Source organism: Schistocerca americana, chromosome 5 (genome assembly GCF_021461395.2).
Source record: "Schistocerca americana isolate TAMUIC-IGC-003095 chromosome 5, iqSchAmer2.1, whole genome shotgun sequence".
NCBI lineage: Eukaryota > Metazoa > Arthropoda > Insecta > Orthoptera > Acrididae > Schistocerca > Schistocerca americana.
Window position 1 is genome coordinate 84973516 of NC_060123.1, and position 22086 is coordinate 84995601.

Genomic DNA, 22086 nt, shown 5'->3' on the forward strand with positions numbered 1-22086 from the left:
GCTTCACAACATTGAAATAACACAGAAGGGATTTGCTCCACAATGCAGAAGGAAATGCTAAGTGTAATAATGGGATTAGGCGTTTTCAATGTTATTTACATGGCAAGAAGTTCAAAGTAAGAAATTGTATACTGTGTGTGCAATGAGTGGGTATGAACCTCTGTAACCACTAAAAAGGTTAACAGTGGCAATTAAATCTTTTGAATGATAGGAATGGACATTTTAGGACCTTTTAACTGTCAGGAAACTTGTGTTCCAGCAATTATTGACAATTTGTCACGGTATGAGAAAATGATAGCCATTCCATATCAGCAAGCAACTACAGGAAAGGTGGGGGGGTGGGGGGGGGGGGGGGCAACTGGTTGTTGTAGTTTGGTGACCCTGACACAGGAATCACAGACCAAGATACTAATTTCATGTCAGACTTGATGAAGCAATTACATCACTTGTCACAGGTTTAGAAACTAAAAATACATTTACATCTGACAGATACTGCATGATGTTTATGTCAGAGAAAAATAGTGTCTAATGTAAACAATGAAGAATTTATGTCAGAGACATATTGGACCACCAGTGATGTGTATCAACACATCTACACCAACAGATGTACACACTCTTTATTTGCATGTTCAAAATTGCAAAGCAGAAGTTGGTTGCTCATTTATTTTTCTGGCACTGAGCAAAGTGTCAAGTGAACATTGATGATAAAAAAAAGAGTGGTTAAAAGTTGATTTCAAGAATTAATTAATAATAAATATGTACCACAGTAAACCTGAAGTATGGGACATTGCATGCAAAAGTTATAAACACGGAGTGAAGAAACAATGCAGCTGAATTTAGTGTGACCTTAGAAGAAGATCACAATTCATTACTTATAAAATCAATTTAAGGCTTGGACACTGATCCAAAATGGGTGCACAATAATTTACTGTCATGTTTGCAAGGAGGCTCAGTGTGCAAACCAGAAGTAGGAAATTTACTGATGGTAGATAAAAAAATGTGTAACACTTTATTTATTTATTACAGTTAAATTGTTTACATGAATCCGTACTGCCAAGGAACCTCTTACTGCCTGCTAACAAAATGTTCTGTATACTCTTCATGCACTTCTTTACATTCTGAGTAGATCTTACTGCCTTGTAACAGTGGTAGCAGGCTATCAACTGGCAGATCTTCATCCAGCAAGCTTCCATGTATTACTTTGTCTGTTTCTAAATTGTCTCAGCCACTGTGGCTTCAGCAGTGTACACATTTGCAGAATACTTTTCAGAAAATAACAAATTATGTAATCCTCAAACAGCCAAAAGTACAGACTCCACATGTTCTGGAGTAAAAAGAGGCCGTTTCCTTAACACTCTAAATATGCTAGACATAATACCACAGACATTTTCCACTATTCCGCTTGCTCCAGTGCATCTGTACTTTTAAATTCTCATGGAACCTTGACTGTTAAAAGGACTTGGTTTCATAATACAAAGTTGTAAAAAAAAGAGCATCATCAGCTACAAAAACATGTGGCACACACAGTCTTCTTCCAGGAGATGTATCTTTTTGAGACCTGTTGCTGCCACTTCAATGAAAACTGCAACTCCACTGGCTCCAAAAACTTCCCCATCTTACACTCATCCATTGCTGCCAACTGTGACAATGAGTAATTTGTAAGTGGCATTAACAATTTGCATTAAGGCAACGCTATGCTGCCCCCCACAGTTAAAATATTAACTTGCACTATTCTGCAGAACTTGGATAAGAACATGTTTGCCATCAATGGCACCTAAACATTCGGGAAAAGTTCCACTTCAACTTGAATTTCTTGACAACATTTTGCCAGTCCTTTGATGTAGATGGTGCCTGTACAAAAATGAACAAAAATAATGGCATGTGTTTCAAGTTACACCTACATTAATTTATTTGCTTTATTACATTTTGAATAGGACGCTGCAGTAGAAAAGACCACAAATGAAGATCATGATTGACAATTAAGGTACATAGGAATAGACTGAGGAAGTGAATATCCTGACTTAACCTCCATATTACAAAAACATAAAATTAATCCCAAGATAAAGAGGAAAACTGTTTCAATAAATGATTCACACATGCAAAAAGTTATATGCACACTAAATGAAGAAGAAGATTAATATGATTTTTCAGCAAATACGTTGCATACAAAATGAGAAGTCCCTTTCCAAATATTTATGTAAAAAAAAAAGATGAGATGTTATGAAATCCTCCTCCTCATGATTACAGTAATTTGAATTTGGTTGCTTTGGATAGTGAATTTTTTGAAACATCAAATTATTCTGAATGATACATACATCTACAACCATCAAAAACCTCAGCCCCTTACACACTGACTGAAACTGAAAGTACCTTCTCACGTATTCAACAACAGTTACCTTAATGTAATCTTCTTTTAATGCTAATATAATTGCTCTTCATACTTTACGAACAATGAGGCTTAATGTACATTTTGCTATTGTGACTAAATAACTTAGACTTGTGTAAGAATTGCTTATAAACAAATAATGTTCAGATTCAAACAATATACTTCTATTACAAATTTCATGAAATAAAATACCATTTCATCAAGTAGTGCCAGTATTATGTTGGTGCCAAAGTTTGTAGCATTTTCCATAAGTTTAATAAATACATCAGATACATAACAGTCATCAATAATGTATTCTCAACTCATGAATAGTATTTTTTGTCAGTCTAGCAGGATGTGGGAAGGTGCTATTGTGGAGTAGCATCACTTCACACAGTCTTCCTGGCCGGTTTTCTTGGACTGCGTCTTGAAGAAGTCTCAATTGTTGACAATGAATGTCAGCAGTGATGGAAACAGCCTATTGGAAGCAATTTGTAGTACACTGCACCGTCACTGTTCCCCGCAGGTGCAAAACATTATTTTTGTGGATGCACGCAGGTCTTTGTACAGGGAGTTCCTTTCTTTTCCTTAAGTTAGCAGTAAGATAACATTTCTCTGTCACCAGTAACGACACAGGACAGGAATGGCCAGTGTTGTTCATGAGCCAACTGATGAACAAGCAGAGATGTGCTTATGGCCACCTGCAGATTTTTGTGATTTTGGCTTAGTATGTGCGGTACCCATACACCCAATTTTTGAACCATCCCCATTGCTTGCAAATTCGCATGATGGTGGAATGATCACATTCATCACATCTGCCACTTCTCGAGTACACTGATAGGTCGTTGTAGATTACTGCATTTAAATCATCTTCATCAAATCCTGAAGATCTTTCTGAACACGGAGAGTAACTATTGTCAAAACGATCCTCCATAAAACAAAAAAAACCTTTTTCTTGCCACGCTCTATCCGATGACAGTATTCCGATACACAGTGCTAATGTTTCTGGCTGGCTCCGCCGCTATCACCCATTTAATAAACTCAAACAGATGAATATGTTGGAAATGTTCCAATTTCTCCACTTGGCACTCTGCTTTCTAACATCCACAGTTCCAGTCACTATCTCAAAATGACAATATGTAAACTCAAACAGCAACAATTAACTACAAATAAAAAATGAAAACCAATAAATAAACTCATATCAACTGGAGTACCACCATACAAAACAAAAATGCTATGAACTTATGCATCAATCTAATACCTACTTACCTGATGCTAAAAATTGTGAAGTTACAGCAAGTTTCTCTGTTACGCTAATAGCTTTTCTGGGTTTGGTCTCTTACTCTGGTATAAGTGGACCAATTTTACAAGCAAGTCTTGATCTCAGCTGGCTTTATTCTTTAAAAATTCAAAAATTTTACTGGATCTTCAAAATGGAGCTCAGACATTGATTGGCTGCTGGCATCAAAATTTTCACATCTCCAATCTCTCTTGAACCAACACAGAATTTTTTTTTCCTTCTTTTTTGACATCCTTAGAATAATTATGCAGTCTGCTATTTTGCATTTTGATGCTATCAACAAAGCAAGCAGAATGAAACAGGTGTATGATGCAGGACACATTTGTATGTATCATGCAATAACTGTCAGATGTAAACATGCCTATCTGCCCTGTACATTCGCTGCAAATTATAGCATTTTCGGAACTGTCCAACATATACACAAGTCACAGATTTCTAGTCATTTCTGTCAGTATGTACAGAAAGTGATTTTCTGTTTTGTAAGGATCTACGATTTGCGCACAGCCATACAGTACGTTAAAACGAGTTCGCCAGCCGACCTGTCTGGAATGTTGACAATTTGCTTGGTGAATAGACACGCGTCCAGCAGCACTGCAACGGCGAGTACACGACTGGCCGCCATCTGCAGCGGGCAGCATTAACTACATCTACATCCATACTCAGCAAGCCACCTGACGGTGTGTGGCGGAGGGTACCCTGAGTACCTCTATCGGTTCTCCCTTCTATTCCAGTCTCGTATTGTTCGTGGAAAGAAGGATTGTTGGTATACTTCTGTGTGGGCTCTAATCTCTCTGATTTTATCCTCATGGTCTCTTCGCAAGATATACGTAGGAGGGAGCAATATACTGCTTGACTCTTCGGTGAAGGTATGTTCTCGAAGCTTTAACAAAAGCCCGTACCGTGCTACTGAGCGTCTCTCCTGCAGAGTCTTCCACTGGAGTTTATCTGTCATCTCTGTAAAGCCTTCGCAATTACTAAATGATCCTGTAACGAAGCGCGTTGCTCCCCGTTGGATCTTCTCTATCTCCTCTATCAACCCTATCTGGTACGGATCCCACACTGTTGAGTAGTATTCAAGCAGTTGGCAAACAAGTGTACTGTAACCTACTTCCTTTGTTTTTGGATTGCACTTCCTTAGAATTCTTCCAATGAATCTCAGTCTGGCATCTGCTTTACCGACGATCAACTTTATATGATCATTCCATTTTAAATCACTCCTAATGCGTACTCCAACATAATTTATGGAATTAACTGCTTCCAGTTGCTGACCTGCTATTTTGTAGCTAAATGATAAGGGAACTATCTTTCCATGTATTCGCAGCACATTACACTTGCCTACATTGAGATTCGATTGCCATTCCCTGCACCATGCGTCAATTCGCTGCAGATCTTCCTGCATTTCAGTACAACTTTCCATTGTTACAACATCTCGATACACCACAGCATCATCTGCAAAAAGCCCCAGTGAACTTCCGATGTCATCCACAAGGTCATTTATGCATATTGTGAATAGCAACGGTCCTGTGACACTGCCCTGTGGCGCACCTGAAATCGCTCTTACTTCGGAAAACTTCTCTCCATTGAGAATGACACACTGCATTCTGTTACCTAGGAACTGTTCAATCCAATCACACAATTGGTCTGATAGTCCATATGCTCTTACTTTGTTCATTAAACGACTGTGGGGAACTGTATCGAACGCCTTGCGGAAGTCAAGAAACACGGCATCCACCTGGGAACCCATGTCTATGGCTCTCTGAGTCTCGTGGACGAATAGTGCGAGCTGGGTTTCACACGACCGTCTTTTTCGAAACCCATGCTGATTCCTACAGAGTAGATTTCTAGTCTAGCGTGGCCTCGGGTGCGAATATGTCTCTTTTCTTAGCTCACCATGAAGCCTTTCGATACGACCGTAATTAGCTGGTGTTAGGATGTCAGACACCATGATGATGGGTGCACCTAGCGTGTGTGTTTTATAATCCGCCTTTGTTAATAAAACTGTTTAAACTTACTTCTCACATTCGTGTACTGCTGTACCTCAAGGACCCACTGCTTACAAGTCCTGACAAAATATTCGTGTAATCATCATTCGGGGCAAAAAAACAAAACTACACCCCATTATAGAAGTGATGTCAGCATGGGGATAATTATGGAAAATCTACAATCCTGACGAGGTGCAGTACAACGTGAGCAGCAGCAGCATGAACATCTTCCGACTACGCGGGGACATCTAACGCTGGAATTCAGGTTGGTCTACTCCAGTTTGGCTAGAATACGAAAGGCAGTTCTAGGATTTGTTGACTTAGAGAAAGCTCTTGACAGTGTTGACTGGAATACTCTCTTTCAAATTCTGAAGGTGGCAGGGGTAAAATATAGGGAGCGAAAGGCTATTTACAATTTGTACAGAAATCAGATGGCAGTTATAACAGTAGAGGGACATGATAGGGAAGCAGTGGTTGGGAAAGGAGTGAGACAGGGTTGTAGCCTATCCCCGATGTTATTCAATCTGTATATTAAGCAAGCAGTAAAGGAAACAAAAGAAAAATTCAGAGTAGGTATTAAAATCCATGGAGAAGAAATAAAAACTTTGAGGTTCGCCAATGACATTGTAATTCTGTCAGAGACAGCGAAGGACCTGGATGAGCAGCTGAATGGAATGGACAGTCTCTTGAAAGGAAGATAGAAGATGAACATCAACAGAAGCAAAACAAGGATAATAGAATGTAGTCGAATTAAATTGGGTGATACTGTGGGAATTACATTAGGAAATGAGAAGCTTAAAGTAGTTAATGAGTTTTGCTATTTGAGGAGCAAAATAACTGATGTTGGTCGAAGTAGAGAGGATATAAAATGTAGACTGTCAATGGCAAGGAAAGTGTTTCTGAACAAGAGAAATTTGTTAACATTGAGTATAGATTTAAGTGTCAGGAAGTTGTTTCTGAAAGTATTTGTATGGAGTGTAGCCATGTATGAAAGTGAAACATGGACGATAAACAGTTTGGACAAGAAGAGAATAGAAGCTTTCGAAATGTGGTGCTACAGAAGAATGCTGAAGATTAGATGGGTAGATCGAATAACTAATGAGGAGGTATTGAATAGAACTGGGGATAAGAGGAGTTTGTGGCACAACTTGACTAGAAGAAGGGATCGGTTGGTAGGACATGTTCTGAGGCATCAAGGGATCACCAATTTAGTATTGGAGGACAGCGTGGAGGGTAAAAATCGTAGAGGGCGACTAAGAGATCAATACACTAAACAGATTCAGAAGGATGTAGGTTGCAGTAGGTATTTATGGCCTCTCAAATTTTGTGATTAAAAAAATAATCGACTTGATATCATTCCCTCTCTGCACACCCATAAACTGGATATTTGACAGTGGTATTTTTCCAGAATGTCTAAAGAAGACAGTAGTAATTCCATTACACAAAAAGGGTGATAAATCCTGCACTAATAATTATCGTCCAATTTCTCTGATACCTATTTTTTCAAAAATATTCAAATATTGTATACAAAAGCAAATTAACATGCATTTGTCAAAAAACAATGTAAGTCTCGATATGGTTTTAGGGCCCAGTTTTCAACAATTAATGCTGTTGAAAATGTTGTTCCTATTGTGCAATCTTCATTTGAATCCAAATTATCTGCTGAAGCCAGCAAAGCATTTGATTCTGTAAACCACACAATACTGCTGGAAAAACAATGGTGTTATAGCATTAGAGATCTGGAACTCTCCCTCATTAAATCATATCTCAGTAACAGAAAGCAAACTGTAAGTTACAACGGTCAAAACTCACAGTTACTGAACCCCAAGGATCAGTGCTTGGGGCATTACTGTTTATAATATTTATAAATGACCTGCCCCGCAATATGCCATGCAAATATGTGATTTATGCAGATGAGACAACTTTCATCAATTCAGGGAAGGATATAAATAAACTGAAGGAGCAAAGTAAAGATTTTCTCAGATTATCCAATATGTGCTTTGAAGCCAATGAGTTAGCTATTAACTGTGAAAAGACTGTAAATATATCCTTCAGCTTATCCAATGCTGATATTGAGTACACTTCTACCAAACTTCTTGGCATATACTTAGATACGAAATTAACCTGGCAGAGTCACATAGACAACATGTCTCTAAAGCTTTCGTGAGTTATCTATCTACTGAAAAAATTACGCACCTATGTTTCTGAAAGCCTGCTGATTAATTCCTATATGCATTCTTTCATTGCCATATTAGCTATGGTACTCTTCTATGGGGTAATTCTCCATGGTCCAGGAAAAGTTTTATTTGGCAGAAGAAAGCCATCAGGAGCATCTCTGGGATTACCAAAAATAACGTATCATGTAGGTCATACTTCAAAGAATTACACATAATGAGTCCCTTCTCTTTTTATATACAGCTGCCTTTTGTATATAAAAGAAAACTTTAACAGTTACAACCTTAGGCAGTCCGTTCACAATCATAACACTCGTCAAACATTTAAGATAGACATACCAACAACTCAACTCAAGAAAACACAAGACAGTTATGAATACATGGGAATAAGGCTTTTCAACACATTACCTGTGCAGGCACGTTGTGTCTCTCTTAATATATTTAAAAGTAAGACTAAAAAATGGCTGAAAGACAAAGCTTTTTACAGTGTTTAAGAATTTGAAAACTCTTCAAAAATAGACCTGACTTACGAAACAACTTGGAATTCTGTTTGTACCTCTTCCTAAGCTTTTTTTGTCTCTGTAGTTCCACATTTAACTGTTAAACATGTGGAGAAATCCTTATGTATGAAATGTATTCTTTTATTATGCACATTCTTTAAAATGCACACTTTAGTTATGTGGGATATCTTTATGTGTCAAATGTATTCCTTTCTTATGTATGTTCTTTTAAAATGTATACTTTAGCTTAGTGTGATACCTCACAATAGTTATATTTCTTAATGTATAAAATGTACATTACTCATGACAATATTGATTGCATGTAAATGCTTAAAGATGGATAAATAAAATAAATAAATACTGGGAGATGAAGAAGCTTGCACAGGATAGAGTAGCATGGAGAGCTGCATCAAACCAGTCTCAGGACTGAAGACCACAACAACAACAATGAAAGACAGTGATCGATTTTTATTTTACATTTGAGTGACTCATTGGTGTTAAATTAGACGAAATGTCGCAATCCAGTCGGAATAACGTTGTCAATCTACAGACTTATTAACGAACTGAAAGAAGAGATTCGACAGTTAAAAGCAGAAAGAAGCGACCGTAACATTCCGAGAGACTTGTCAAATGATAGTTCATGCAGTACAGGTACAACTACAATACAGAATTTTTCCATTATTGCCATCAGTACCAGTGTTTAGCGGGAAACTCCAAGATGATGTGAAAGTGTTTTTACGTAATGGACAGATTCAGATAAGCTAGTGGTTGCCAAATTAAGACTTCAGCGAGTAGCACAAGATTTCATTAGCTCAGAGCCTACTTGTGTGAAAACAGAAGATTACAATGAGTTTAGAACTATTGTTGTTCAGAGATTTAAACGTAAAAACGTGATCATATTTTACAGAGAGCAGCTTCACAGTTTGCGAATGTGACAAGACGAATCTATCGAGCAGCTTGCTGACAGAATTCGAAAAATCAACGCTCAAACGTACGAGTTAGTAGAAGATGACAATGAAAATCACATTCAGTAGTTCGAAGCTGACCAGAGAGCCTTGGACAAATTCATTCATGGGTTGCACGGAGAGGAAGTACGCAAAGCTGTTAGATTGGCACGATGTAAAACGTTTCAGGAAGCAGAAGAATCAGCTGTTGGTTTCATTGAAGCACTAAGACGACCGAATGGCATGCTGAAACAAGAACACAGAGTTTTCAACACAACAGTACAATGCTACAGATGCAATAAACTGGGTCACAAGTGTAAGGATTGTAAGAGAATCGAATCTGCTATCATTGTGGAATGTAGGGTCATGTTTCGAGAGATTGTCACAACAAGAAGAAAGGTAATGCGAACAACAGATAATCTGCCAGATCTTTAAATGAGTATGGGGACGTACGGGCCACCACTCCATCCGCCCCTTGCCAGAGACAGGGATGCCTGTTAGTTCCAACAAAAATCAGACCAAAAATGACTTTGTGATAGGTGCTGTATATCATGGGAGAAACATCAAACTACTTATTGACACAGGAGTACAGACCTCAATATGCGGTGTTGCATAGATAAATGGGTTAAACATAAACCGCCGCTATTAAAAGTGCAAGGGTTAAATGGAGGAAAGCTATGTAACTATGGAGAAGTTGGCATAAAATTAATTCTTGGCCAAGGCCAAGACGAAGGTGAAAATAAAGATAAACACAGCAAGGGTGCAAGTAGTTTCAAATAACGAAATGCGTTATAAAGTGTACTTGGATTTGATTTCTTGTCTGCTAATGAGGCAGATATATTTGTCGGAGAAAGAAGGATCAGACTAGGCCGTAGTAACTGCAATATAGGAAATCGTTCTTCATATCGTACTCAAAGGAGCAGCAATACTGACGTCGTGGGAATGGACCGCCCAAACGACGCACCAGTTCAAACCGTCTGAGTTGATGTTTAAATTGATAAGCCTCAGCAAATTCTAAAGGGAGCAGGAAAGACAATCTACGTCGAAGTTAAGTCACCCCGGTGCAAGGAAGGAACTTTGTTATTAATTGAGCGATCCGAGAAAAGTGAGTTACTGGATACAACGCATTGTTATGTTGCTAGGAGTGTAGGTGTCGCTACAATGGTGAGACAGAATGTCACAAAAGTTCCGGTTACAATAATGAATATGAGCAACGAGGATGCTGTTTTGCCACGAGGAATGACAGTTGCTGAAGTGTCGAGTGTTTTAGAAGTGACGTAATACAGATTACAGATGAGGTAACAAATGCTGCAGTTATAAACACAGATTTTTGTAAGAGTGCCACAAAATTACAACGAGGAGACGAAGTTAATAATGAACTGAAGAGCAAGATTTGGTGGGAGAAGATAGAACATCTGATAGCTGATGAACAGAAGGTTTTAGTGCCTGTTTTCTTGGAGTATGCACACTTATTCCGAGAACATGCAAATTTACCTGTCACTTATTTAGTTCAGCATCGTATTCATACAGGGAATGCAGCCCTAATCACCCAGAAACCTTACCGAATACCATTTAGTCAAAGAGAGTTGGTAGAAGACATCGTTAAAGGAATTAAAAAAACGAAGAGATCCTTCAGACCCACCATGGTGTTCGCCTGTTGTAATTGTAAAGAAGAAATCAATTTCTGGAGAATAACAGTTCCGTTTTTGTGTTGATTACTGATCTTTGAAAGCTGTGACCACACCCGACATTTACCCCTTACAAAATTTAGTGGAAATCTTGGCTTACTTGGGCAGATGTCGAATTTTTTCAGCATGTGATTTAACAAGTGGTTATCACCAGTTAACAGTGCATCCAGATGATCAAGCAAAAACTTCATTTGTAACAGCAACAGGAGTATACAAGTATCTTCATATGCCGTTTGGAATTCGTAATGCTCCAGCTACATTTCAGCGCCTGATGGATTCAGTTTTACAAGGGCTCATCCCAACACAAGCACTTGTTTACCTTGATGATGCAATAATTTTTGGTGAAAACATGAAGCAGCACACTGAGAGGCTACAAGCCGTTTCTGAGCGTATAAGAAGCGCAAACCTGTCTTTATCAATAGATAAATGTCATTTTGCACAAAGTAAAGTTAACTATCTTGATCATGTTATAACCAGTGAAGGTGTTCGACCTGACCAAAATTAATTGAGGATGTAAGGAATTTTCCTCCACACAATTTGAAAGAACTACAATCATTCTTGGGATTGTCAAGTTTCTACAGACCAAATGTTTTGGTGGCCAAGCAGCAAAGCTGATGTTTTCGAGTTTATTTCACAATGTGAGTCCTGTAACAGACGGAATAATGTAGGAAAAAGTAGAGCACCACTGCAAGAGCTGCCAGAAACAAGTGAACCATTTGAATGAGTAGGACTGGATGTCGTAGGACCGCTGCCTAATACTAAAGATGGAAACAAACACATATCATTTCCCTAGATATCTTCTCATGAATTACAGCGCTGAGACTATAGCTAAAGTTTTAGTAAAAGAATGGATTCTTAAGTTTGGATCACCAGTAAATATAATTAGTGATCAAGGAACGAATTTTATGAGTGAATTACTTAAACAGACTTGTTAGCTCATGCAAATAACTCAGTTAAGGACTACACCAGCACACCCTGAAGGAAATGGAGGAGTCAAGCGAGTCCACAGAACAATTATTAAAATGGTTAGCCATTATGTGAGCAGCAAACAAGACAACTGGGATGTCTGTTTACTGTACTTGGTAAGTTGTTACAATGCCAAAATGCACAGCTTAACTGGCCTAAGTCCATATGCGATCATCTACAGAAGAAGAATGCATTCACCCTTTGACTTTGCACGACCGACTGCCGGAATCAGCAATGAACACGTAAGGGATCTAGCATGTAAGCTAAAGGAAGCATGGAGGGGAGTGAAACAGCGAAATCATCAATCCTTTCTTCAGCAAGCAAGACAACACGACCGCCAAGCAGCAGTGTCACATTATCGAGTTGGAGATCTTGTGCATCTGAGCAACATGGCATTAAAAAAGAGTCAAGTCAAAAAGTTTAAGAAGTTTTGGAAAGGACCATATCCAATCTTGAAGGTGTTGTCACCAGTCACTTAAGCTCCAACATGTAAAGCTATTTCTGGGTAGATTTCCTGTAATATTGCAAGACAATGAGGACCGACCGAGAGGCAGACCTGCTGTTCTCAAACCCAGGAAGTGATAATCGCAAGGTCAGAGTCCAGACTTCGTGGCTGAGGCATCGCCACGTTCTGAGCGATCCTGTTCCAGACACCCCTACAATCTGTGTAAACATGTGTAGTGAGTGAGAGTGCAATGTGTGTGTTTATTTCAGCCATGTGCTTGTGTGAATGAGGTGTGAAAATTTAGTATTGAAGCTACTGAGAAAGTGCACAAGTGATACTAAACCTTTTATTCCACAGGTTACCACAAGAAACTCATTTATTATATGTTCTCTAGAATTTAGAACAAGCAGGTATTCATGTAAAGTATGTACTGAATGATTATCTACTGATCAGCAAGGGTCGAAGATATTTTGTGTCCCTAAATGAAAATAATTAGCATATGTGTAAACGTAGTCATAAGTTAACTTGCCTTGAATCGGCAGTATTCTTAGACAGTAGTGTGTACAGTTGTGAGAAAGCATTGTTTATTAATCATCCCCCAAGAGATGATTGCCCTAGAATTTTAACACATCTTTATCATCCATTTCTTAAACAATGTTCTGAAGGTATAATTTTCTCATTTATCACCACCCTTGATGTCACATTTACATGTAAAACCTGTGATACACCTGAGCAACCCTTTACACTAAAATTGGACAATAGTAGATTAATCTTGAATGCCACACATTGTGATTTATCATGTGAACTATTTGATATGCCTAGTGTGTTGCCAACTACATTTCATGCAACTGGACATTTGCCATTAACTAGAATGTTATCTGTTTATTACAATGATTCACACATATTAACATACGGAAAGCATTCCTTATCACATTTTTCTGAAGGCAATAATCAAGGACATCCATGAAAATGTAACCTCTTCAAACAATGAGTTAAATTTCATTGAAGCAGCAAATAGAATTAAGTCCTTCGATTCATCCAGTAATGTTAATGCATACTTGATTGTCAGTATTGTGTTTTTATTGCTTTTATTAATTTGTCTCTTGTCAACAGCATTTGTCATGTATGAAATTTGTCATCTTGAAGGCACGCTTCTCCGTACCGAACGTTACTGTGTCTGCAAATGAAATACATGTTGCAATGCCTTCTGATGCCACAAATGACGAAATAGGTTCATAATGCCCAGGAGGTCGTTTTGAGCCACCTATGGCGGCTCTTTTTCCCTGGGGAGAGTGATGTAACGGTCTACGGATTGCGCACAGCCATACAGTACGTTAACACCTGCTCGCCAGCCGACCTGTCTGGAATGCTGACAATTTGCTTGGTCAGTAGACATGTGTCCACCCACACTGCAACAGCAAGTACGCGACTGGCCGCCATCTGTAGCGAGCAGTATTAACTAGTATGGCTGCGAGTGTGAATGTGTCTCTTTTCTTAGCTCACCATGGAGCCTTTCGATACAACTGTAATTAGCTAGTGTTAGGATGTCAGACACAGTTATGATGACAACATCTGGCATGCATTTTATAATCCGCATTTGTTAATAAAATTATTTAAACTTACTTCTCGCGTTCGCTTATTGCTGTACCTCAAGGACCCACTGCTTACAAATCCTAACAAAATATTCGTGTAATCATCATCCAGGGCAACAACACAAACTACCCCCTTATAGTTTGATACTTGAAATACATTTCCACAAAAAGTGCTAGATACAAATGCACCATAAGAACTATCCCTCTACACCTGCAAGCAAATGGTAGAACAGAATGTGTACGTCAAACGATTCACAGAGAGTTACGAAGTCAACTCCCACCATAGTAACTGGGATAATTACTTGTCATTTGTAGCAGCAGCAATGTTCACACTTATACAGGGCTACCTCCTTATGAGGTAGTACGTGAAAGGAAGATGTCTTCACTAATAGACATAATCAGACCTAAATTGGGAAGAAGGGGCAGTCAGTTCATATTTTCACCTAGACACGAAAATAAGTATGAAAATGTGTACACACTCTTTACCATCAGGAAGAGGTATGAAAACATGTGGGGAAGTTGTCAGATTATAGAAAAGGACAATGGGTGATGTTAAAAGTCTGTACACCCCATGGGATAAAACAAAAAATTATTACTTGCTACCAGGGGACTGTGCCAACCGATAGAAACAAAATCACCAGTAAATATTGTACAGCTCCACTAATGCATCTGGTTCATTAATTTTGTGCCTATTAAAGTGGAGTATGGGGGTCTTCACAGAGGAGCATGCTTCATTGCTAAATAAACCTGTGCAGGCGCGGTTCTTGGTTTCCATACTGGAGAAGGCTGCAACATTAATCCATCAGAACTAGACTAGACCTTGGACTACGTTACAGAACTGTGTGTCACTACAACCACGATTTGGTGGGAGGGCAAACTAGCCAAATGTTTGCATACCATATCTTCTTTCCCTTTCACAGTGAACTACAAAATAACATTGAAAGCTAACTCCAAGATAAAACCTATAGGTAGCTTATGTATCCCCTGCCGTCGCATTTCCCGACAGTTTACCACAACAAATCGTATTGAACGACGTTTAGGCGAGATAGTCCATGCGGTACATGTTAACTTCCTGCACACTTAATGTCTCTGGTGTTTTTATTTCTAAATTTTGGATGCTTGACGTGCTCAGACCGCGGAGTTCGAGCTCGCGTGGCGAAACAGTGATGTTTCTGTGACATTGCAAGTCTTGTGCTGTGACTAGCTGACATAACCAAGGGCCTGTTAATTTACATACCGTATTTGTCATACTATTTATATTTGTGTAATACGAGTTTATGCATTTTAAGTGATCTAGCACATGAAAGATCTCTCCCAAACATGTAGTTTTTAGTATGGTTCCGTGTGCTAAAGTGTCTGCTAGTTTGACATTTAGGACACGAAGCCGTACTATGAATGAAGATGAATTTTCAAAGGTGTAACGCCAGTGTTAGAACATGTCACTAACCTTCAGAAGCTAATTTGATATTTACACCAAAGGAATTGCTTCTTATCTTCTATTAATGAACTTTCGCTTACCTTAATTCATTTGTTTGTAGAGGAAATCGGCTCCTCTCCTCTTCTGCCTTGCAAAATGCTCTATGACCATTTCATTGAAATTTGACTGATTCAGTTATTCTTTTTCAAGATAACACATTGCAAGTGCACAAAGTCTGTTCTCAGGCACAGTATTGTGCATAAATGTTTTCACTTGTTTTAATGCAGAGAAGCAGCGTTTTGCCACCTTTGTTGTTATTGAAAAGGTTACTATTATTTGTAGAAGTTTAACACTTTCAGGAAACACTTTTGCCGCCAAATCTTTTTCATAAAGAAAGTTCAACTAAGTCAAAGCATCTGACGATTTTATAAAATAATTTTGGTTGAATAGAGCATTCAGTTTATGTCATCAAGTCTAAACACTGCAATTTTTACAATTTTACAGCTACATTCGGTTCTTTTTCTGGGAAAACAATTTTATGTTTGGAAAACACTGATGGTTAAACGAGTTGTACAATTGACAGATGATCATTAAAACTGAATCGATCACAGATCTGAGTCATGCTGTTACGACGTCTCGTGCACACACCATTCTCAATTCAGTGAAACGACGACCTTTTTCAGTTGGCTCTTCCTGTTCCCAGTGATTGTCAGGTCTAGTGAGACCCTAACATGCTGGACAGAAGCTGCAAACTGAGAAACAAATTCAACAGTTTTCACTGCTTCAATATTCCTTTGCTGGAGTTGGTTGAAGAGACTATCACATGTCACAAGGTGGCATAACCTTATTTAAAAAGACGTAGCCAGAAGAGGAAATCTTCATATTGCAGGAAACCCTTGAACCCCATAACATTTTTTTATTTTCTTGTAATCATCGTCATCATCATCATCATCATCATTGACTTTTTCCATGCACTCAACAATTTCCTTTGCATGTAGTTGTTACGTTCCGTGATTTGAAATTCCATCCGATGGATTGAGGATACGTAGGAATACGTTTCTTCACTATCTCGTTAAGAATGGCTGTGCATTTAGGAGACTGGGAGAAAAGGCACAAATTTCTTTGAAGATCCCCACTTACTTACTGCCTGTCACACAATGTTCAACAATCAAATTTCACTGATGTATGTGACAGTGAATGAAGTGAGCATTTTTATACATTTCTTTAATCCTGATTTGAACTCCACTTTTGTGGCCACTCGTAGCAGGAGTACAATCGTAAACTGAGCTATCAGTTTCTCAGGTCTTCCATCTACGTTCATTTTTTCTAGCTCACTGAAAACAGCTGCAGTTTCATCTACTGCAGTGTGAATTTTTGATCGTACAAAGGAAATAAATCTCAATTTTCCCCTACAGCTCACAGCGAATTATCATGATCAGTTGTGACAGAATTTTTTACAGTAAATAGTTTCGTCAGCTTCGATAGCAAGGAAATTTGTCTTCGACAATTCATTCCTGATCAGATTTAGGCATATCTTGTAGATTGATTCCAGTAGTTCATTTTAAATTGTTTTAGAGAGGCCTAAGGAAACCTGGTTTTTCGATTTTTTGATGTGCTGTTTCAAGACACTGTCAAATTCTGCTATCAGATCAACTAGTCTTCAAAAAGTTCCAGGGTTCTTGGAATTTTCTGTTTGGTCATGGCCCCTTAAGGACACAGGGTACTTTTCCGACTCAATATTATGTAAAAATCAATACTTATTTCTTTCAGGCACTGTTTATAATGTATATGTTTTAAAGATTTCTTGTTGATATCAGGTAATGCAGCACAATTTGTAAACAAATTAGAAGTATTTTGAATATTTTTGAACCTGCTTAGGGTTATTAAAAATAATTACAAAGAAAGTGATGCAATTTTTTTCCAAAATTCTTCCTCAAATTGAGGTACTATTTAATCCAATTTTATACATTTGAAGGAGACCAAATTTTTACCAGATATGCATGACATTATGGCTGAGGTACTAGACCTTTTAATTTCACCTGTTATGCATATTACAATGATAAAAAAATATCACATCTTACATTTTTAATTTTTATAATTTTTTCCTAATAAAATGTTATTTTTTCTATAATTTAGCTGATTCTGAAATAAAGCTTAGGTCTACTACATATAAGTATAGACTATTGCAAGTTACATAAAAAATAGACCAATGCTTTATAAACTTTAGGAATTATTTGTACCTGAATTCTGAAAAATACAACTTGCAGGAAATTGCAAATGAAGATACGAGTGCAATTAAACTGTGCCCCAGAACTTTCCTGAAGCATAATCTTCATCCTGCAGCATTTCTTCATATTCAAGCTTCCTCTTGGCATTCCTTTTAGCAGTTCTTGCTTCTTTGGTAACTTGAAGAGCGAATCTTTCAGCTTCATGCACCCGTTGTCTGTCACACGCAAGCAATTCATCTTCCATATTAGAACCACATTTTATGCCCAAATTTCTCAGGAGTGCCAACCTTCCTATCACTCCATCAATGAAACATATCACTGCATCCAGTACACCAACTTTTAATGTATCTAGTCCGTCAAAACACTCTTGGGTAATCTTTCCCATATGCAATGGTTGAAACTTTCATTAGTATTCTGAGTGCCCCCATGAAGACATTTACTAAGCAAAGCAGGGTCACTCAGGTCTCTAAAAATTGGTTTTATTTCTTCCATAACAGGCTCGAAAAGAGAATGCTTATGATGGTGTTTTTGACCACTTCCTTTTGCTTTTTGGTAACCACACCAAGAACCTCCTCCTTTAGGACAAAGTCCATGAACAGGGTGGTCATCTGTGGACAACTTATGAAAGTAGGTGGCCCATACAGCTTTTCTCATTGCTGTAACACCAGTCAGAGGTGAAGTTCGTCTAATGGCCAGTCCATAATAACTCTGAAGGAGGCCTGTTTCAGTTTCTCTCAATCTGCCTCGGCCAGACAGAGATTTTCCATCAGATAGCAACTTTCCTTTCATTTCTCTTTGTAGCTTCCTCAATCTAGCACCCATCCTCTTTTGCACATGTCCACAACACTCCAGTTTTGTTACCAAGGTATCCCCATCAACATTGAACTTATTAATTTTATTGAAAGCTTTAGAGTTCCCAACGCCTAAGTACGTCGTATATCTAACATTATAAACCAGCACAGACCTCTGAAATATTTTTAGAGCTCCATGACACTCCATACCTCCACTGTAACCATCATAGTTCTTAGAACACTGATGTTCAATATGTCCTTCAGTGTTACCATGGGAGGTGTGGCAGTACTTAGATAAGCACTCAACATCAACAACTTTTGCATTCTCCAGAGAAGTAGAACTTACAACAAGGGACAATGAAAAGAACAATGTCCTTGAAGGTTGCCATGTCCCATCAAGTGCAACAGCAATGACCCTGGTTCCACAAATATTTACAGTTTCTTCTACTGCTCTTTTCACACAACCGTCAAGGCACCTAAAAGTATTTTTATGTACTTGCTGAACCTACTGGGAGGAGGAGGGAGGTCCATCAAACCACAAAACGTTTGAGCAGCATTTTTTCCTTTTCCTATTGCATGCATTGCATACATTAAATTCAAATTCACATCATGTGAATTATGCACAATGTTCGAAGTTATTTTTGGGGTAGATTTATTGCCGGATCTACACAGAACAACTAATTTTGATGCTAAACCCTTCCTGCTACTTTGTTTTTCAGTTATTTCCAGAGAGCCTATACAATCACATTGTTTACACTTCGCCACTTCCTTTATCTAAGAAGATAAGATGCCCAACTCAACAACAACAAATCCACTACAAACAGAGTCATTGTTAACACAAAAATTTGAATCACCAGGAGGCGTGCCATGTGGGAGTTTCTTCCCTGAAGAACTGATACATAGGTTACTTTCAACAGTGCAGTTTGCTTTGTTTGTGAACCAATTACCACGGAATTTCCTTTTATTGAGTTTCTTGATGTGTGATATAGTTCGTATTTATTGCACACTAAAGGATATGTACTTCCACAACTATATGTAGCAACTGGGCAGCAAACATTCAGTTACATGTGAGCAAACTGCTTCAGAGAAACAAAAGTAAAAACTAGCAAAGATGATCATTTACAGACACTAGAAGCCTGCACTGTTACTAACATATGTAGTGTATCACACATATAATCGCTGGAAACAGAAGGTTCACAGTTATTTTCGAAATAATACTGGTTTCTGTGACAGAAATAAAGGGGGCATAGCGGCATACATGACCGTAACTTTAAAATTTGGTATATATAGGTCATTTTTCATTTGAAACCCTATAATGTATATATCAACGTAATCAGGAAAGGCTATAGAATTTAATACAGTCATAAAAAATTTCGATTTTTCCACCATTTATAAGTACCCGGTATCCTTAAGGCCAGCTCGAGTGTGCCGCAAAATTTAATGTAATTTTTCAGTTTTCTCAAGATATGCCAGTTTTTTAAGACATTTTCATATTTCCATATGTTAAGGCAGTAAGCACTGTCTAATTGGCACTTTCCCTAGCACCGAAAATTCGATGAAACTGTGGTTATCATGGAAGATTAGTCGAGAGATAACTCACTTTGATATGAAATATACATTTATTGATCACTTGTACATATGACAATTATTGCTGTTACACATATCACGAGCTGAAAGTTCGTAAGACAGACTAGTCCAAAGAAAAAAGGTAAAAAAGATAGGGCACTCTGCGCAAGAGACACCACAGAGACAACCCCCCCCCCCCCCCCCGCCCCCCAAGGTATTGCGGAGCGCAGCAGAGGGAAGGCTCACAAGATGAAGTCGTAATCTTGGTACCCAGGCGGCGGGTGTAGATGGCAGCCGGCGCAGGAAGTGGGGGCAGCAGCGTCAGCGGTGCTGCAGCCCCGTGGTTCCAACAGCTGCACATGGGAGATGATGACAAGCGAACACGATTTGTCCGAAGGCAGGGCGGCTGCATCAGGAGGAAGGTCGTCATTGAGGGACATTAACTGAGAGTGTCTGGGGCCGTCTGTGGAGGTGGATGACAAAAGTGTTGGTACCGCGACATATCACACGGTGAGGGCCCGAATAGGGCGGCTGAAGGGCCGCCCGCACAATGTCGTCCCACAGCATAACAAAGTCACATGTAGCTTGTGGACAAACACAGACGGGGTGGTTTGGGGGCGGGACGGCGGCGGTGTGGAGGTGTGTGACACGCGTGCGGACATGCTCGAGCAGGGCGAGGAAATCCTCGGATGTGATGGGAGGTGAATCCTCGAACTTGCAGGGGAGAAGGAGTGGCTCGCCATACAGAACCTTTGAGAGTGAGGCATTAAGATCTTCTTTATAATCTGAGCGAATACCCAGCAGGATCCACGGGAGGGCCTCTGACCATAGGCACATCAGGGCGGCCTTGAGTGTGCGGTGCCACCACTCAACGAAGCCATTCGCCTGTGGATGGTAAGCTGTGATACAAAACTTGGCGACACCACAGAGTTGTGCGAAGAGTAAGGACTCAAATTGGCGTCCTTGGGTTATGATGAGAGATAGGAGACAGCCGAAGCGAGCAACCCATGCCAAGGCGAAGGAATGGGCGACGGTCTCAGCGGTGATGTCAGTAAGGGGGGACTGCCTCGTCCCAGTGGGTCATTGATGACCAATGAGATATATCTGTAGCCCTCGGACAGAGGAAGGGGACCTATGACATCCTCATGGGTGTGCCAGAAATGCCCCTTATGGATGTCAAACTCGCCCAGCGGAGGTTGGGCATGCCTACTGACCTTGCTACACTGGCCCGGAATGCACGCACGGCTCCAAGCGCGACAGTTGTGCTTGACACCAGGCCAGACAAAGCGCTCTGTAACCAGCCACATCGTGGTTCATGTCCCAGGGTGAGCTAAGCCATGCAAGGTGGTAAAGACCCTATGGCAAAGAGTGGCGGGGACCGGGGGGCAAAGTGGGCCTGTACAGGCGTCACAAAGAACAGGGATTGCCAAACCAGGTAGTATATTGGGCTGTACAGAGAGCACTGAGCCACTGTCTGATATTAGTGGCTGTGTATTGTTGTCGTCAGCTTGTAGTCTGCGAGCTCCTCCAGATTCAGCAGTGCGGTTAGCACACAGATGCGGGACAGGTAGTCTACCACAATGTTCTCTGCGCCATGGATACAGTGCTGACAGATGTAGTCCATATGGCGGAAACACCTGGACAGAAGGTCTTTAGCTGGATTACAAACAGGGTCCACAAGTGGCTTGTGATCGGTATAGATCCTGAAGGGTCACCTCTCACAAGGTCACTACAAAAATGTTTAATTGCCTCTTGCACTGCGAGCAGCTCACGATCAAATGCCACCCACTTGCACTGGCTCTTAGTTAGTTTCTTGAATAAGAATTGGATGGGATGGGTGGAATTGGCAGTGTGCCGCTGTAAAACGGCACCCACAGCTAAATCACTGGCATCAGTCGTGATCGAGACATGGGCCTCAGAGTCACGGTGGGCGAGTGTGACAGCTTTGGCTAAGGCAGTTTTAAGGTTACCAAAAGCATCGAGCATTGGTTGGGTCCACTCCAACTTCCGTTTTCCAGTGGTGTTCTTGCCAGAGTGTGTGTCGTTGAGGGCCATTTGGACTGAGGCAGCTAGAGCAATATGGCGGCGGTAAAAGTTTGTCATACCCACAGAACGACAGAGCTGAGCA